Raw genomic sequence first — 17,401 nt, forward strand, 5'->3', positions numbered from 1 at the left:
GTGGCGGTGGAGGGAAAAGGTAGGCTGATGATTGGAAGACTGTGGCATTATGTAAGGCAATGTATATCTCTGGAGATATGAATATAGTTTACCATATGTGTGAAATAGAAGAATCTAAGCAGCAGCACGTGAAGCGAGCGCCGTCGGCTTCACGGCCCGCACCTGCGGGAAGCAGCAGTGAGAGCCGCCGTATCTGGTCGCCGCACTAGCGAAGAACGTGGTACTGATATTCGCGCCGCCCCTCACATTATCGGAGCTCACGACCTTGCTCCGACGAGGCCAGTAAAGTTAATAAGTACTCAACGGCATACTAAGTGAGATAATAGCTGAAGACCAATTGCTTCAACACAAATTGGCTTTCTTGCAGTGGATAACAAAATGTTAATTAAAGGAACAAATAGCTGTCAGAAGGCAAACAAATAAAAAAAAGCTTCCAAAGATGTCTTTATTAGCAAATTCGAAAGTTACATTGCTGGTGAAGCTCCCATAAAGGTTGACGACATAGGCCAAGTGGCCAAAAAGAGACTAGTACAAGGAGTAGCAATGCCTGCTCACATCCACAGTACCAGAATGATGGAAGAACGCCAGTAATATCTTAAATCATAGGAGGACGAAAAAATTTGAAAATTGTAGGCCAATCAGCTTACTTTTTGCTACGTATAAGGGATTCCCTAAGGTATTCGCTAATAAGATTAGGCCAACCTTAGTCTTCGATTAACCAAATGATCATGTCGGTTTTCGGACAGGCTACTCTACTATCTATCATAAACAAACTATCAATCAGGTGAAAGAAAAATGCTCGGAATATAAGCAACTTTTATACACAGCTATAATTGTACACGAAAAAGAATTTGCCTCAGTCGAAACCACCGCAGTCTTGGAGGCTGCGCAATCAGGGTGTAGACGAGCCGTATCTAAAAGTACTGGAGAATATCTATAGTGGCTGTACAGCAACCATAGTTCTGCATAAAGAAAGTGACAAAGCCCCCATAAGGAAAGGCGTTAGGCAAGGAGAAACGATCTCGTCAGTACTATTCACAGCTTGCCCAGAGGAAGCATTCAGGCGCTTAGACTGGGGCAAATTATTATAAGGGATGATCAGAATATCTCATTAATCTGCGATTGGCTAATGATATTGCCTTGCTAAGTAACACAAGGGATGAATTGCGAATAATGATTGATGACTTAGACAGGAAAATCAGAAAGGTAGGCTGTTTCCTACAGCATGTTTCCTAAAACCTGGCACGAAACATTTCTTTTGTACCCACGGCTACTCAGGCTGACGTCATAGTTTCATCCGTACGTAGCCACGGTAAAAAGCGTGATTGCAATTTCAACCATCCAACTTGCCTAGCCGATCAACGCCAGAGACGTCCTACGCAAACACATGAGCTTTCTGACTGTGACGGTAAAAATCAAAACTGCTTTCTTGACTATCCCACTGCACTGATGTCTGCATGCCCCTCATTTTGTTGCCGTGCATAGACACTAAACGTACATTTGCGCAACAGTTCCTTTCCTCTTTTATTACGCATCTTCACCCGCTCAACGATTAACTCCATGTGAAGCCCTGCCCAGTGTTCTTCTTTTATCGCCGAGTGGCCGCGGGTGTCGGCAAAAGCATGATTGTACAGCGTTCTTGCCTCCTGCCTCCAAGGACGAGTTTGCCGCCTCTTCCTTGCAGCAGAAGCGGAGTCCAAAGTTTTCGCTTTGCCATTTCTGGCATCGGATGAGCCTGCCCCACGAACCGTTCTCCGATTCCTCTGACAGAGTCTGCGTCAATCACACAAACTAGCGTATTTTTACGGTGTTAGCCGTTTACTGAGCAAAACCTTATCTTCCCGTCGCTGAAGCTTGTCCAATGTCACTGGTCATTTCCAATCATTTGCGCGCTGCGGTATAACCAAACACACAAGGAAGTAGGATAACTAACGTACTGAGGACTAGCGTGCACTGACAACTGTGGTTAATTCATAACAGGGCTACATTTAAAACAATTAATCCACGCGCATCCTCTGATAGAAGCAATTTCGAAATATCATTGCATAGGCAGTGTCACATCCCCACGCACCTGCGCTCCTTTAATAGCGTTATCTCCTGACATGTAAGCACAACTTACGGTTTGCGTACGCACGTGTCTTCTCCGGCTTCCTACATCTGAAAGGCTTCTATGTTTCCCTTACTTTTCATTTTTTTTAACATCCTAAGATGGTGGATCCTTTAAATTCTAGCTTGCATTTGTGTTTTGCGGAATGTTGTGCAAAGTTTTCAAGGTTAGTGATGTTACCTATATCATTAGTGTTCCTTTAACCTCGTGTTCAAATTATACCGGTTCGGCCTCTATAACTCATTCCACAGGACAAGGAAAGTTTATACACCATGCCCGTATCACATTCAATAAATCTTTCTTCGTTCGCAATTTCGCATGTTTGACTCTGTCTTTGCAATCTTTAACTATTTTATGACACAGCAATGTCAGTGCACGTTAAAGAACCCCAGGTGGTCGAAATTTCCCGAGTCCTCCACTACGGCGTCTTTCACAACCTGAGTCGCTTTAGGACGTTAAACCCCACAAACCTATTTTATGGCACAAGGTGTGGTGGCACAAGGGTTTTCGGAGTGGTGAACACGAGATGAATGTCGTACCCACAAGCAATTTTCTATCAAGCATGGGATACATTGTGTGCATACGGAAGGACGACCACATTACCAGCTTGCCCTAAATTCTTTTTCCACATCCTTTTGCTGTCACTCAAAGTTTGTAGGTGCTCTTCTGCAACGGAAGTTAAAAGCGCTTAGTATATTCCGTCGTCTTTAGCCTACCAACTTGTCTCATGTGGCTACACTCTATTTGACGAAAACATCACTTCGGAATGCATTGTGATAAACTAATAAATTCTTGAGTCCTTCTAGGTATTTTCGAATGCGTGGAACAAGTTAACAAGTTTTTCTCTGATTTCGTCAGGTACGTCCAACACGTGTGCTTCTCAGTAAGAATCTATTCACCGAATCCTATCTAAGCTCAAACGTAAAATCCAGCGCAAAAAAAAAGTCTTAAAACGAGTGTACAATACGTTGTACAGCCAGGCAATCTGCTTTCACAAAAGGGAAGCGGGGGCCTTGTGGAAAAGCATCCGCCTCACATTCGAGAGGTATAATGTTCGATCCCTAGTGCCGCCGGGTACCCACCGGTTTTTCAATGGGTACAAGATTTCCCCCGGCCTTATGCTCGGCTCTTCCGAGCTGCAATGGTTCGGAAAAAGGGCCATGGACCGAAAATATTGGTTAAAAGAAAAGGCACACATAATGGGCCTCTGCCGCGCAATGAGTACGTATGGTTCTCCGATGGCGGAACGAATCACTGTCCCATCAGAGCAACTATTTAAGGAGAGTTACAGCCCGCCAACGAGTATCCCCCGGGCTTACATGCAATAGCCCACGTCGAGGCCCAAATGACGAACATCACGCCGGGGACCGCTCCTGTAATCATTTGCGTTAGGGCATCGTCTAGCTGTCAAACAGCTCTCCCACCGCGCCTGGTGGACCTGTCGGCTACTGCCATGGCGTTGGTTGTTTTGTGGGTCGCTCCCACGTGCTCGTGCTTTCGGGGTCGCAACACCCGTGCTGCACTTCCATGACGTGTACCCCTGACAGACGCCTCAGCGCCACCGACTTCGGTAGGTTTTCTTGCCGCGCCAGATTCTACCGAGTTTTGATAAGCGTCTTGGTTTTGACGCCGGCCACGTATAACTGAAACCAGGACCAACCGCCTATACTTATCGGAAGCGCGAATGGAGGCTTCATCCCTCACCCCTTCGGTCTCACAGCGGTACTACTGACAGACTGACAAAGACCGCTTGCCCCACTTCTGCTTTCGCTTCGTCTTCACTCTCTTAGCCTAATGAGACGCCCGAAAGCCTCAGCATTTCCCAGGACGTCCTTGTGGTATGCCAGAGGGAGAGTGAAGAGAGTCTCTACTAGCGCCCCCACGCATCCTAGCAGGCTGGGTTACACAAGGTTACCTCCACCCCTGATGCAGAGGTAATTATAACGCTTACATTACTAGATACCGCAAAACCGTTTTCATTACCGCGTGTGCCGTTGTCGGTGGTGTCAGATATTAACGTACGTAGAGGCTTCTTTAGGCCAAATTCGGCAACGCCATCTCCAGGCATCGCCGTACTCAGTTTTCCCGACAAGGAAGATGGAGGCTTCATCCCTCACCCCTTCGGTCTCACAGCGGTACTACTGACAGACTGACAAAGACCGCTTGCCCCACTTCTGCTTTCGCTTCGTCTTCACTCTCTTAGCCTAATGAGACGCCCGAAAGCCTCAGCATTTCCCAGGACGTCCTTGTGGTATGCCAGAGGGAGAGTGAAGAGAGTCTCTACTAGCGCCCCCACGCATCCTAGCAGGCTGGGTTACACAAGGTTGCCTCCACCCCTGATGCAGAGGTAATTATAACGCTTACATTACTAGATACCGCAAAACCGTTTTCATTACCGCGTGTGCCGTTGTCGGTGGTGTCAGATATTAACGTACGTAGAGGCTTCTTTAGGCCAAATTCGGCAACGCCATCTCCAGGCATCGCCGTACTCAGTTTTCCCGACAAGGAAGAGGAGAGAAGTTCTCACGGCGAGACCCATGAGGAGGCGTGGTAGGGCGGCGTGGTGAGTGCGAGCGGGATACACGGTCATCAGTGTACAACGGCGATGAAGAGCGTAGAAGATATTCGCGGTCACCGGTTTGCATCGGGGATGAAGTGCGTCAAAAATACTCCTGGATATCTCGTGGTTGTTCACCGTAACGAAGTAGCCGGTCGTTCCGGCTGAATCCTCGCAGGCCGAGATCTCGGTATGGGCAGTGGCGGTACATGTGACCAGGTTCACCGCAGTGGAAACACAACGGTTGGCTGTGAGCGGTTCTCCAGATGTCGGCTTTTCGGCGCCTCCATGGCTCCGAGTATGTTTCATGCTGCGCAAGGAATTCACGAAGTCGAGGCCCAGAATTCGTAACCCGTTATTACTGATGAGGTACGGGCGGAGGCCGACGGAGAACGACAGCATAACTTTCAGCCAACTGTTGTTCTGCAGCAGCAATCATTGGGCCAGTCAGGATGGCTTCCGGTGTGAGCGCCTGTCACACTTCCTCACGAACGGCCGTAGCGATGGATACTGGGGAAGGCTGCTCAGGAGCTGGGAAAAACCTTCTGAGCTTTTCGCGCACGACTTCGCGAATGATTTCACGGATGTCGGTGAGGCAACCACCACTAGATCTAGACGAGGCAAGGATCGAGATGTTGGGGTAGGTTCCCAGTCGCTGGTAGCCGTTGGTTCGCGTGGCCAATGCACGCTCAATGTTAGTCGGTTCGGCCAGAAACCTGGCTATTGTAATAGGCGGATCGCGTACAAGTACGCCAAAGATCTCGTTTCGGATGCCCCGCGTCAAGGCGCGCACTTTTTCTTCCTTCGTAGTCTGTGAATCCGCGCGAGCACTTAGGCGCAGCACGTCCTTTACAAAGCTTCTCACACTTTCGGCTGGGCCTTGAATTCGAGCTTGGAGGAGACCTTCGGTGTGCTGTCGTCGGTGCTGGTTCGCAAATGTGCGCACCAATTCGTTCTTGCAGAGCTCCAAAGAGGTCTACGAGGCCTCGTGGTTCTTCAACCAGTACCGTGCCATTGCCTCCAGAGAGAAGTAGGTATTCTGAATGCACTGATCGGCAGTTCACCCGTTGTGGCGCGCAACCAGCTCGCAATGTTGAACCCAATCTTCAACGTCGTCCAGGCCATCACCACGAAATGAGGTGACAGTCCTTGGGGTCACCGGCACGTAGATGATCCGCGCAGAAGCCGCACTGTCCGCACTGTCGGTTTGCTGTGGCTGAAAGGCTATGGTGACGTTAGCCCTGGTGGTCTTCCCCTCGGGCAACAGTCCGAAGTCCAGAGCTTGGCCTTGTTGAAGTCGACTGGCGCGGCTTTCAGGTGCTGTAGCAGACTATAAGAAAATTCGGCGGCATGGACCTACTAAGACCAGGCTCGAATTACGTGTAGAGCTACGCTGCATGGGATTCGGGCCCAGCACCTTCACCAACGGTCACGTCCTAGCCAAAAGACGGGACGATGACAGCGACCGCAGGTCAGCAGGGCGGCAGCAGGAACCAGTTCGACGACGGGGATATCCAGAACACCGAAAAAGATCGCCGGCATCAGCGTCTTCTTCCCTCACGGAACGCTCGCACCTCCTCCTCTTCGGCACAATATATATATATATATATATATATATATATATTATGGGAAACTTGGATTACGAACTAAACCTTCTGGGACAGCTCAAGAGGCAGTGGCCTTACCTTTAAAGGTAAAGCAGGATGTCTTATAACCAGAAAAGAAAGAATTTCAAGATGAAGCTATTGCTAAATTCGGTAGATGGCCAGAAACACTTGAACATCTTGTACATCTTGTAGTGTGGCTGTATACAGCCAGATGCTTTTGCGGATACAGTCACCCTAGCTGAGGCCCTGTGTTTACAGGTAACAAAGCAATCGTGAGCGAATCGGCAGTAAAAGTTAGTGAGAGACGTTTGGAATATCAGTGGATAAATGGCAGGGAAAGGACGCATGGAAGCGTAATCGAAATTAAACAGGGTTATGGTGGCTAGAAAGGTAACACGGGTATCCAAAGATGACTCGGTTCTAAACGCGAAGTCGTTAAAGGTGAAGAGTTATGTAAGTTAAAAAGCATAAAAAAGAAAGGTTGAGCATGGCGATGACTTTTACAACCCGGTTTCAAAGGGGACGCTCCTAAAGTCCATAATCCATCCAGCCCACACTGAGAGGAGCCTCGCGCTAACGAGACGCCCAGAGAGGGAAAGCAGTCTTCTAGAAGTCGCCGAAGCCACCCAAATTACTAGAGCTAAGCATACGCCCGAGCAGATGGGATGCCGACATCAAGCCGACCCTGCTGCACATTTAAAACAAACCTTGAAAAAGAACGAACCGCGCGTCTCGAAGCACAAACATAGGAACTGTTTGAGAACGTTTTAAAGCGAAAACCTTTAAGGCTTCTGACTCATTGGCGTGTCCGTGTGCGGGCTTTCGCGAGAACCGTCCGCGGGATTTCAAGTGATACCGCGAGACTATGGTGTCATCAATTAAGGCCGCCAAGACCAGTCGTGACGTCACATCCGATGACATCACCAGGCGATCCACAGGTGAGGAGTTGACCCTGCCGGGCGTCCGATGCGCGCCCGTGTGGCGAATTTCATTTCGCGGTTCCTTCCTTGAACGCCGCACCACACAGCCTACAGCAGCAGACAGTACAGAAGACATCAGCGGCGTTTAAAATCGGTTTACAGGAAATAAAAGGTGCCGTATCGGGAAACGGAGTGGCGTCCGTGTGCTGTGCGCTGCCAGTGCACACTAAAGAACCCCAGGTGGTCGAAATTTCCGGCGTCCTCCACTACGACGTCTCTCATAGCCTGAGTCGCTTTGGGACGGTAAACCCGCAAACCAAACCAAACCAAACAATTGTGCTCGCACACCTGAACCAAGCCGTAAGGAAAAGGAGGAAAGAGGGAGTCAAAGAAGAAAAGGAGAAAGAGGTGCAGTAGTGGGAGGCAACGGACCACCGCGCTATAAAGGCTTTCGCCTCCTCACAATCCAGGGGTCCAAAGTTCACCCAGAATTGTTTCACAATTAGCTAAGTTAAATAGACTGATCTTGTACCACTGCACACGCTTGACATCTGCCGCGGGAAAAGGAGCGCTGGCTCTGTGATCGCAGGCACTCATTATGGTGGGTGGCACTGAGGTTTCGATACACAAGAAGCCGCAGAGCGGCGTTAGCAATCAATATGTGTGCGGTCACGACAAAGCAATGCTGAGTGTGTTTGGTGCTTAGAAGCAGCAGTGTTGTTTATAACGATGGCTGTGTACATGCGCGGTGATGAACCACTGTATCTGTTGTTGATTGTTAATACAGGCCTCGCCCCGCAAGAAAAAGGCCTTTCAAAAATTATGTCTTCAAGCCGGGTGCGGCTCCCTCACCATGCAAGCAAGCACACGCATGCAAGATATGCACAACCTTCAGGAAACGTGGCTATCTCTATCATGACGTCCTACCATGGACTACTGGTTGCATTCCTTTAATTCGCAATCACTGCGCAGAGCGAAAAGGAAAACTAGACCAGCTTTGCATGCAGTAACGTCCGATTTAACGAGCGTGATAGCCTTTATTTCGGATGAGCCCCTTTCGAATCAAGCGAAGATAACGGATGCCATTTTCGCGTGGTCGAACACTGCCCTCAATCCGTGGCTCGGCCGCATTTCTCGCAGCCCTACACTACGCCACGTCTTTCGCTCCGTCTTCTTTCACTCACTTCTTCTTCCATTCTCCCAAGGCGCCATTGAAGGGATCGCCGTGAAGCGAGTCAGTACTTTCCATTTCCTCAGACGTAATTTCATTATATTGTTACGTATATGTTACCTCGATGACATCATTGTCGTTTCTTCAACCTTCGAGAGCTATTTTCGACGCCTTGATACCATTCTTGGAGTCTTCCGACGAGTTGGCCTTCAAGTGAATTCAAAGAAGTGTAGCTTCAGACCACGTGAACTCAAGGTACTCGGACAGTTGGCGGACGCCTGTGGCGTTCAACCCGACCCTGACGAAATTCGTGCTGTACGTGCGTTTCCTGCATCCCGCTATACCAGTGAAGCTCGCAGTTTTCTTGGCCTTCGTATTGTCGGCGGTATATTCCTAGCCTTGCGGAGACGGCTTTTCCACGCTCACTTCTTCTGAAGAATGGCGTTCCATTTTGCTGGGGCGAAGAACAATCTCAAGCCTTTTCTGCGCCCATTGCAGCCCTCACCAACCCGCCCGTCCTGATACTCTTCAACACCTCGGCAACAACGTAGGTACGCATCGGCGCCAGTGGTACCGGTATTGATGCCATTCAAGCCCGAAAGCATAGAAGACGCACGTGATTGCGTATGCCAGTCGCCTCGTTTCAGAGGCTGAGCGGAACTATTCGATCACAGAGCGTGAGTAGCCCTCGCGTGGGCATTACAAAATTTCACCCTTACTTGTTTGGGCCCCGTTTTTCCGCCATCACCGACCACCAAGCCTTAAGTTGGCTTTCTACGCTGAAGGACCCTACTGGTCGTCCCGGGCTTTGGGTGCTGCTTCTTTAGGAATTCACTTTTTCTGTCGTCCACAAGTCTGGCTGGTTACACACTAATGCCAACTGCCTGTCCCGTAACCAGGTAATTCCACCGCCTGAAAGCGCCTGTGACGATGACACCTGTGTGTTGTCCATCTCTGAGCTTTTAAACATTTGTCAAGAGCAGCGCTTATGTCCCAAGCTTTGCGGCATTATCAACCCCCTCAGCGCTGATCCCTTGACGCTATCTTTGCTTTGTGCTCCACAATGGCAATTTATATCGGCGGAATATGCGACCAGATGGCGCTGAGCTTCTGCTCGTAGTCCCCGACCACCTGTCTGCCACCGCTCTTCCGCAGCTGCACGACGCACCCACTGCGGGTCACCTTGGCGTATCTCGTACGTACGACAGCGTCCGCCGGCGCTTCTTATGGCCAGGCCTCTACCACTCCGTTCATCGTTACCTGGCTTCTTGTGGCAGGTGTCAGCGACGGAAGAAGCCCTCGGTTGTGCCTGCTGGATTACTACAGCCGATTGACATCCCAATAGAGCCATTTTCCCGAGTTGGCAGTGATCTCCTCGAGCCTTTCCCTCGGTCTGCTTCAGGGAATAAATGAATTGCGGTGGCTACCGACTATACTATGCTGATACCCACCAGCTGTGCAACTGACGTGGCTGCGTTTCTCCACCACGACTTTATACTGCTTCAAGGTGCTCCACACCAGCTGCTCAGTGAACATGGCCTTTGCTTTCTTTCTGGAGTAGACGAAAAAAATTCGCGATACCGCTTCCTGCCAAAACTCTCAAAAACGGCACCATGATTCTCGTCATCGGGATATCCACTACTCTCTGGACTCTCTCGTCTTGCTTTGGACTCTCGCTCGTAAAGTTGGGCTCTGTGAGAAGCTGTTGCCGCGCTACACAGGCCCCTACCGTGCTTTACGGCCATTCACTTCCGTGACATACGAAATCACCCCTGTGCACCCACGCCGACAGTTCGATATGCCACGTACTGAAATCGTTCATGTCGCTCGTATGAAGCCGCACCACTCCAGCTGTATTTCCCAGACGTAGTACGCACCGGGACGGTGCTTTACGTGGCGGGGTATAGTTACGTATATGCCACTGAAGAGGACGATGCTGGATAAGAGAGTGAGAGACGGCGAAACAGAAGCAACGGTTGGTGCTTGCCAGAACACTTACGTCTGTCATAAACTGTTGTGGTTTCCTGAACTAGCCTTCTTCCACGTATCAATAGTTTAGTGCACTAGCTGAGAAGCTTTGACTTGGCTGATTAGCCATTGAATTTGCGGTTAATGTATGCGTCCTTTGGACAAAACATGGTGGTCACATCCCACCTAAACAGGTGTCCACAGAAGCAAGTGGGATGATAGAGCGCCCTTCCCTTCCTTTGAACCAATTATCAAGCACCTGTTGGCTCTTACGGATGGACGCAATATCATTCAAGCTAATTAATGATCTTGATGCAATAAGCAAGGAGAAGTTTTTAAACGCATTAGAAACCGGACAGCTGGCGACTCGGTAGGAAGATTTTACCTCTAACAAAGGAGATAGGAAGAACTTCAAATCATTTAGGACGATCAGGATAACGTCGGTAGCATTTAGGCTGAATTTCAGGCCGCGAAACAAAAATTTCAAGCATGGATAGAAAGCAGACCTCTGTATTTAGCCTTTCTGGAATATTAGCGGTGTGAACGAGAATGTAATAAGGACTGTCTCAGGGCTTTTAGGCTCAAAACCGCATTCGCAAGAGTACGCTCACGTACCACAGAGTATAATATCATCCCCATAAATAAAACCGTGCAGCCACTGCCATAATACCTTTCCGCTTAATCTATACGAGAGACTAAAACTCAGATTACTATCTTGTGAACTTCTTTACGTATTTACCATATAAAGCATGAGCAGTTCTGGAGACAGAGGGCAACCTTGTCTAAATTATGTCCCATCTCTACAGTTTTGTACTTCTCATCCCTTATAAAGTAATTCTAATGTAATGTAAGGACCGTTTCACATGGCAGTACTGCGTAGCTTCATTGCTTCAGAAATGAATGAATTGTCTCCCAGTTGAAGACCAGCTGTTGGTGAGGAATTCAGATGAGCTGGTTGAATTCCTTCAATGGGCTGCATCAATCAGAGGTTCCTCTTGTTCATGCGAAAGATCTGTTTTACAACATCCCACAGCTAATATCATCCTCGCTGTTGAAGAAACAATTGTTGCTTACGGTGCAGTGAAGTTTCCGAATTAAGGTGGAATGAGCACTTACCTTTTTTTAGATCTGCTGATGCTATACCTCCGATCCTTGCATGTTGAATTTGGGGGCAGTGTTCTAGAGCAAAAAGATGGAATTTGCATAGGATGTTCAATTGATCCTAAATATGAGTGATCTGTTCCTTGCCAATGGTGATAGGAGACGTTTTATTCATATGAAGGAAGCTGCACCATGGAGTCACCAATGCTTTCTGATATGCAGATATTGTTTGAATATACGCAGAGCAAAGTTGCGAGCATTGTGGAACTATTCCTTAATGCACATTCTGGCCTTGAGAGAGAATTCACAGATATAGGACTGGTGCTTCACGAATATCTTACGTGTTGGGTTTATAGGACATCAGGGGCAAAATGACTTCTTACTTACGACTCAGGTCATACTAAGTTGATAAAGAGGGGGCCTGTGATCTCGTGTTTACGGCAGGCATTGATCAAGTCCTGTCCGCTCTTGATGGCCGAGAGTGTCAACCTACAGGCTGAGAGATTCAGTAGAAGTGGATATCCGGAGAGCCTTTTGATATCTGCACCTGAACGTTGTTTTAAGAACATGCGACACCGAGCAAGAGAGAATAAACAGAGTGAAAAGAGGTGACAGGTTGTAGTCCTGCCCTACCTACTTGGCATCTCACATCGTCTTAAGAAGATCGCGATCCGATTTAATATTAGGGTTGTACTATCTGCACCGAACAAGTTAAAGAGTGTACAGGAAGGTGAACGGAGGGAGTGAGCCCAAGAGATGCGGCCTGCTGCTTAAGGAGCGCTTTGTCAACTACCGCGAAAGTGTTGTGTACAAGATTTATTTGACGTGTGGGAAGGCGCATGTGGGCCAGACTGGCCGACGCCTCAATGAGGGTAAGGTTAAGGGTTAAAGAATGCCTCAATGAGGGTTAAGGGAGCACAGGAATGCGTCTGTTGCATTGTCGACTCCAGGAAACATGATGACCCATTGCTTTCGTTGTGGAAAGGACACCACTAAACAGGACCCAAGGGGTAAACATTGTGTAACCAGGTGCACGGAAATCAAGGTGCAAGCTCGGGCAAAATATGCTTTGAATATACACCGTTGAAGCGTTTAGGATGATTTAAGGCCAAGAAGGGGAACGTGTGAGTGTTCCCACTGTGGCGCTCAGCAAGACGGAATTGCTTCTTCCTCGTTTGTACAGTAGGAGAATAAGATATATGCACAATTTGCCATTTATTTTGGTTTATTTGTTCCTTTAAATTTTTTTCTTTCAATTTTTGTTCTGAATTTTCTCAGTTTTCTTGTATCCTCACGTTTTTCTGTCAAGTTTCCTTCTTCTTCATACCACAAATAATAGCCCGTTGGCAGTGTGCGCTTTACTGGTGCGAACGTCTTGCTGGGATCTCTTGTGTGTGTTTGTGTTTGAGAGTGACTAAGCAGAGCCAGAATTCATCAGGTTCATATAACCAACTAGACCGTACTCAAGTACTACTGAGCCAAAAAAAAAAAGCGTTTCTCCTTCTTCAAACTGCATTTTATAATTTAAGATGAATCCAGCCTTGGTGATGTAGTAGAGAACCAGTCCGAGGCATTCATTGTGTTCCTAAAATGGCTTGCGAAATATAATGGCGTCATCAAGAGAGCACATAGAAATATCCTATTTGAGGCCACGAAGACCCGTATCGATGACACCCCTGGAACGTTGCAGACTCATTACTTAAGCCGAGCGACATTACGTTAAATTAGAAGAGGCCGTCAGGAGTCCCGAAGGCGGTGCTCCTTGGGTGATACTGTCACATCAGAACTTTCCAATACTCGGAGCAGAGATCGAAGGACGACAAGTACGACGCCGTGCGAAGTCTACATCAATGCGTGGCAGTGCGTGAACGTCCTTCTTAGTTATCGCAATAAAGCGATCCTAATGGATGAAACAATTGGCTGTGGTTTGCCCAATGGCCATCCCGAGTAGAATCTCGGAAGCAACGAATTACGATGATTTGCTCGCCTAAGGTGACCAGCCTCTGCTTGGTTCCACTGCTTCATGACTGACTGCGCCGCTACCCGCGCGGTGCCACATATATGCATTCCGCGCATGCGCAGTGGCTCCGTTGTTGTGGCTGTAGGAAGAAGGAAAAGAAAATGCACAGGCCTGCTACTGGCTCTGTAGCTGAGCCACCTCCGCTGCCTCGTGCAGACAGAAGAGAAAAAAAAATAGACAATAAAGAAAAGGAAGAGAGAGAGAAAGACGCGCGCCGCAACAACAGCCGCCGCCCACCACCGAAATGGCGGCGGGTGCAATGACGGTCTACAACAGATAAGCATTTGTGGTAGGCTAGCCACCGCCGCAAGCGGCGGGTACCTACCGCGCGCAGTGGCTCTAGCGTATCGACTTTCCTTCGACGCGTTCAAGTCGCCTCCGGAATGCTGACGCGCTCCAGATTGCAGCGCTGCGTTTGGTCCCAGCGGCTGTCACGCTCGGAGGGCCACCCATCTCTATGGAAAGCACGCCGCGTTCATCTCACCTCTCCTTCTAGCCGCCTTACCATGGTGGAGGGCTTCGGTGTAATTTCGACCACCTGGAGATTTTTAACATGCACAGACAGCGTACAGCACACGGAAGCCTCTCTGTTTTGCCTCCATTGAAACGCAGCTGCCGGCAGTCGGGTTCGAGCCAGGGTACTCTGGCTACATCGCCGGTTAACTTTGAAGCGTTCAACGGTAAGCTGATTGAGTTCGATGCAACGTTCGGTCGCCGGCAGCCAAAGCTTTCGCTCCACAATCGATTCAACAGCGTTGAAGCCCTCAATGTTTTGGGGAGAGACATGACTTCACTGCGCCACCGCGCATGTGCGGCGCGGCAATCACAGCGACGGCACCTCTGAGTCTCCCGCGTAGCGGAGGAGTCGGCGGTGGTCACAGCGCCATAGCTGGGCACCGTGTGACGTCACTGCTCCTGGAGAATGCACAGCTGGCAGAGCGGCGACGGCACCTCGGAGTCACCCGCACAGCGAGGGAGTCGGCGGCGGCGGCTCCACGCTGCACTCCAATGTGCGTCATGGGACGCCTCTCGTTCCTCGCGCATACGCATTTGGGGCTTTCTGGGGCTCAGAAAATCGCTCAGACCTAGCGCAGTGTTGGTTCGCAACAAAATCGCCCTTAATTCGCCTTTCTCACTACGATTACGGCAGCGTCTATACGAACCTCAAGGCTCAAAAATGACGCCTTTAGGCAGCATCTTTGGATTAGATTGTGAATAATTTTGCATTCGGCTAGAGTGACTCGATACGCTTTTTGGCGAATGGCATTGTCATTCCCCGGGTTTATTGGATGTTGCATGCGTGACCAGCATAGAAAAAAGACTCCCGTGCTGGCAAAGTTCAACCCCGAAGACTCAGGCGCGATGATGTCCTCAAGTGCAGTGAGAGGAGCAACTTGCTGATCAACGCTCGCAACTCACAAGGAGTCCGAAGTCTCCGGTGCGGTTCGGGGACACTCAGAAATGGCAGATATATTTAAATCTTAGGAGTGTAGAACCAGCCAGAACACGCGCAGGTTGTGCGGACAGATTCAGAGGGCCCACGCGTGCGTGAAACCGGCTTTTGCATCCGCGAGAGCACTTTGGACCAACACATTTTTTTTCTACACATTGCATCTGTACAGCTCGGCTACAAGCTGAAAAAGAAATATTCGAATTCTGGAGTATTTTGGGGCCAAGAAGCTGTCTGAGCTTGCAGTACCACACCTTGCGCGAAAGAAGAAAATTGTCGCTACATGGGGACGGATCTTCCACAAAACCTGACAGCCTGTGTCGTCGTTTAGAAATTGAGCCGCGTCCAGTGTCGAGTTTCGCCCCAAACTCGAGCAAACACTTAGTGCCAAGGAGGATTTCATGCGAGGCCCGAGGCATATATATAATTGGTTCACAGGAAGGGAAAAGAGCAGTATCTGTCACACCTGCTCTGTGGACACCTGACCGCGCTGTAAGAGAAGGGATGAAGGTGGGAATGAAAGTGGAAATAGAGAGGAGGAGGAGGAGCCGTAGTGGAGGGCTACGGAGTAATTTCGACCACCTGGGGATCTTTAACGTGCGCTGACATCGCACAGCACATGGACGCCACTTAACAAAACAGATTCGGTACTGAAACGGTTACCATACAGTTCAACAGAGCCTACGCAAATGCAGACCTCATTTAAGGTTTCATCCCCAACGCCGAAGAAAGTGGTGACTCTGTCCCACACAGACATTAGTTTCTGGCCAACTTGATTTCTTAATGAAAGTGCCCTCACAGACACAGCGCTACCATTGTCCATCAAAATGATTTTTCAAACATTGTTCACACACATGCACTTTGTTCTTCGGCATTATACAATCGGACGAAATATGGATGAAATTCACCAGCCGGCGACCATGTGTCAATCGCTCGCACCTGTCCGTTTCCCTTGCCTGGCGGACTGGGCAGACTGCAACGACGGCAAGGCGATGGTGAACATCGTGACCGCATTGGGGATGGAGTGATGCTGCGCATGGGGGTAGGAGAGCACGTGCGGTTGTTACGGAGAAAAGGCGCCCGATGAAGAGAAGCAAGCGGCTGCCATTGTGCGCCATCTTGGAAACGGGACGGCCGTCGTATGGTAGCACGCAAAGATCTACGGGGCAGAAAACAGCCGCAGATGAGCCTTCTTTGGCCACAATTCTAGCCGACCGTCTCTCTCGGTTTAACTAGGAATAGGAAGGAGGAGTGCTCATAGACAGAAAATACGGTAGGATGTCTGTTGAGGTGGCGCACGGGTTCAGTATTTGTATATGTTGTATCCAGGTTGATTCCGTGGCTCGGACAATTCGGAGAAGAGGGCCAAGTCGTGTCGTACCTTGACTGGTGCGCCTCTCATCTTCGGTAAGTCCAGGGAGTGGGTTGTTCTATACGTGGCAGAAGCAAGGAAAACAAGGGGTGAGCGTAATCGTAAAAAAATCTTGTAGCTAGATGTCAACTCTTCACGCACGAACCAGCGGGGGATGTCTTGAGGTCCAAAAAGGGTACGACTGGCGACACTTGTGATGTTGTGACGTGTTGGGACCCCTGTTACACTCGGCCAAGCCTGCGGGTATTCTGCTTCGACTTCAACGCCTCAAAGATACAACACTGCTGCATTACATCCGCTGCAGGGGCCACGATGATGTGCACGTCTTCATCCCTCCCCTTCAAGAGGTAGCGCTGCTTATCCTCTTCATAAATATTTCGATTGACAACACGACAGAGTCGAAGAAATTTCTCAATGTACTTTGTGGACGTATCACCTGTGCCTGTGCCTGAGATCTTTATGCAACTGTCTGTTTGACTCTTTTCTTCTTGTCAAAGTGTCCCCAAAACACTTATTCAATTTCATTCTCTCAAATGGTCAGGGAGTCCTCGTAATCCTCATACATGAGAGTGGTCCTGGCGAACAAAAAAATAACATTACGTGGCTGAACCGTCGGATCCCAATTATTTTTTTATTAACGTTGTATTTTGCCTCAGGCCATAATGGAATATCGTCATCATGGAATATGTAAATCCCAATTGCTCTACATGCTGACTCGTTGGTAGTGTGCCAGTCAGTCATCGTCTTCATCACATTCATCTGTGAACGTGCGGGGTTTCCACTGGGGCGTCAAGACATGGGTTGTTCAGAAGATTGGGTCTGAGCATCCGCGGTCGGCATGGTTCTAGGCTCCGACGGGAGAGGTGACAAAACATCTAAGCTGCAGCTGCCACGAACGACCTTTGGGACTAGGGCAACGTATACGGTGGAGTTATTGTGTTATGCCGAGAACCTTCACGAAATATTGTCGTGTTCCAGCTTGGTGACAAAGTCTGGGTGTGGACACCTGTTCGACGCCCAGGCCTGTCAGAAAAACTTCTCAATCGTTTCTTTGGACTTTACAGAGTGTTGCGTCGCCTCTCAGAAGTTACGTACGAAGTTATTCCAGACGGAACTGTACCAAGTTCT

The sequence above is a fragment of the Amblyomma maculatum genome, chromosome 3 (assembly GCF_055883805.1).
Source record: "Amblyomma maculatum isolate TAMU_Amacu chromosome 3, ASM5588380v1, whole genome shotgun sequence".
Taxonomy (NCBI): domain Eukaryota; kingdom Metazoa; phylum Arthropoda; class Arachnida; order Ixodida; family Ixodidae; genus Amblyomma; species Amblyomma maculatum.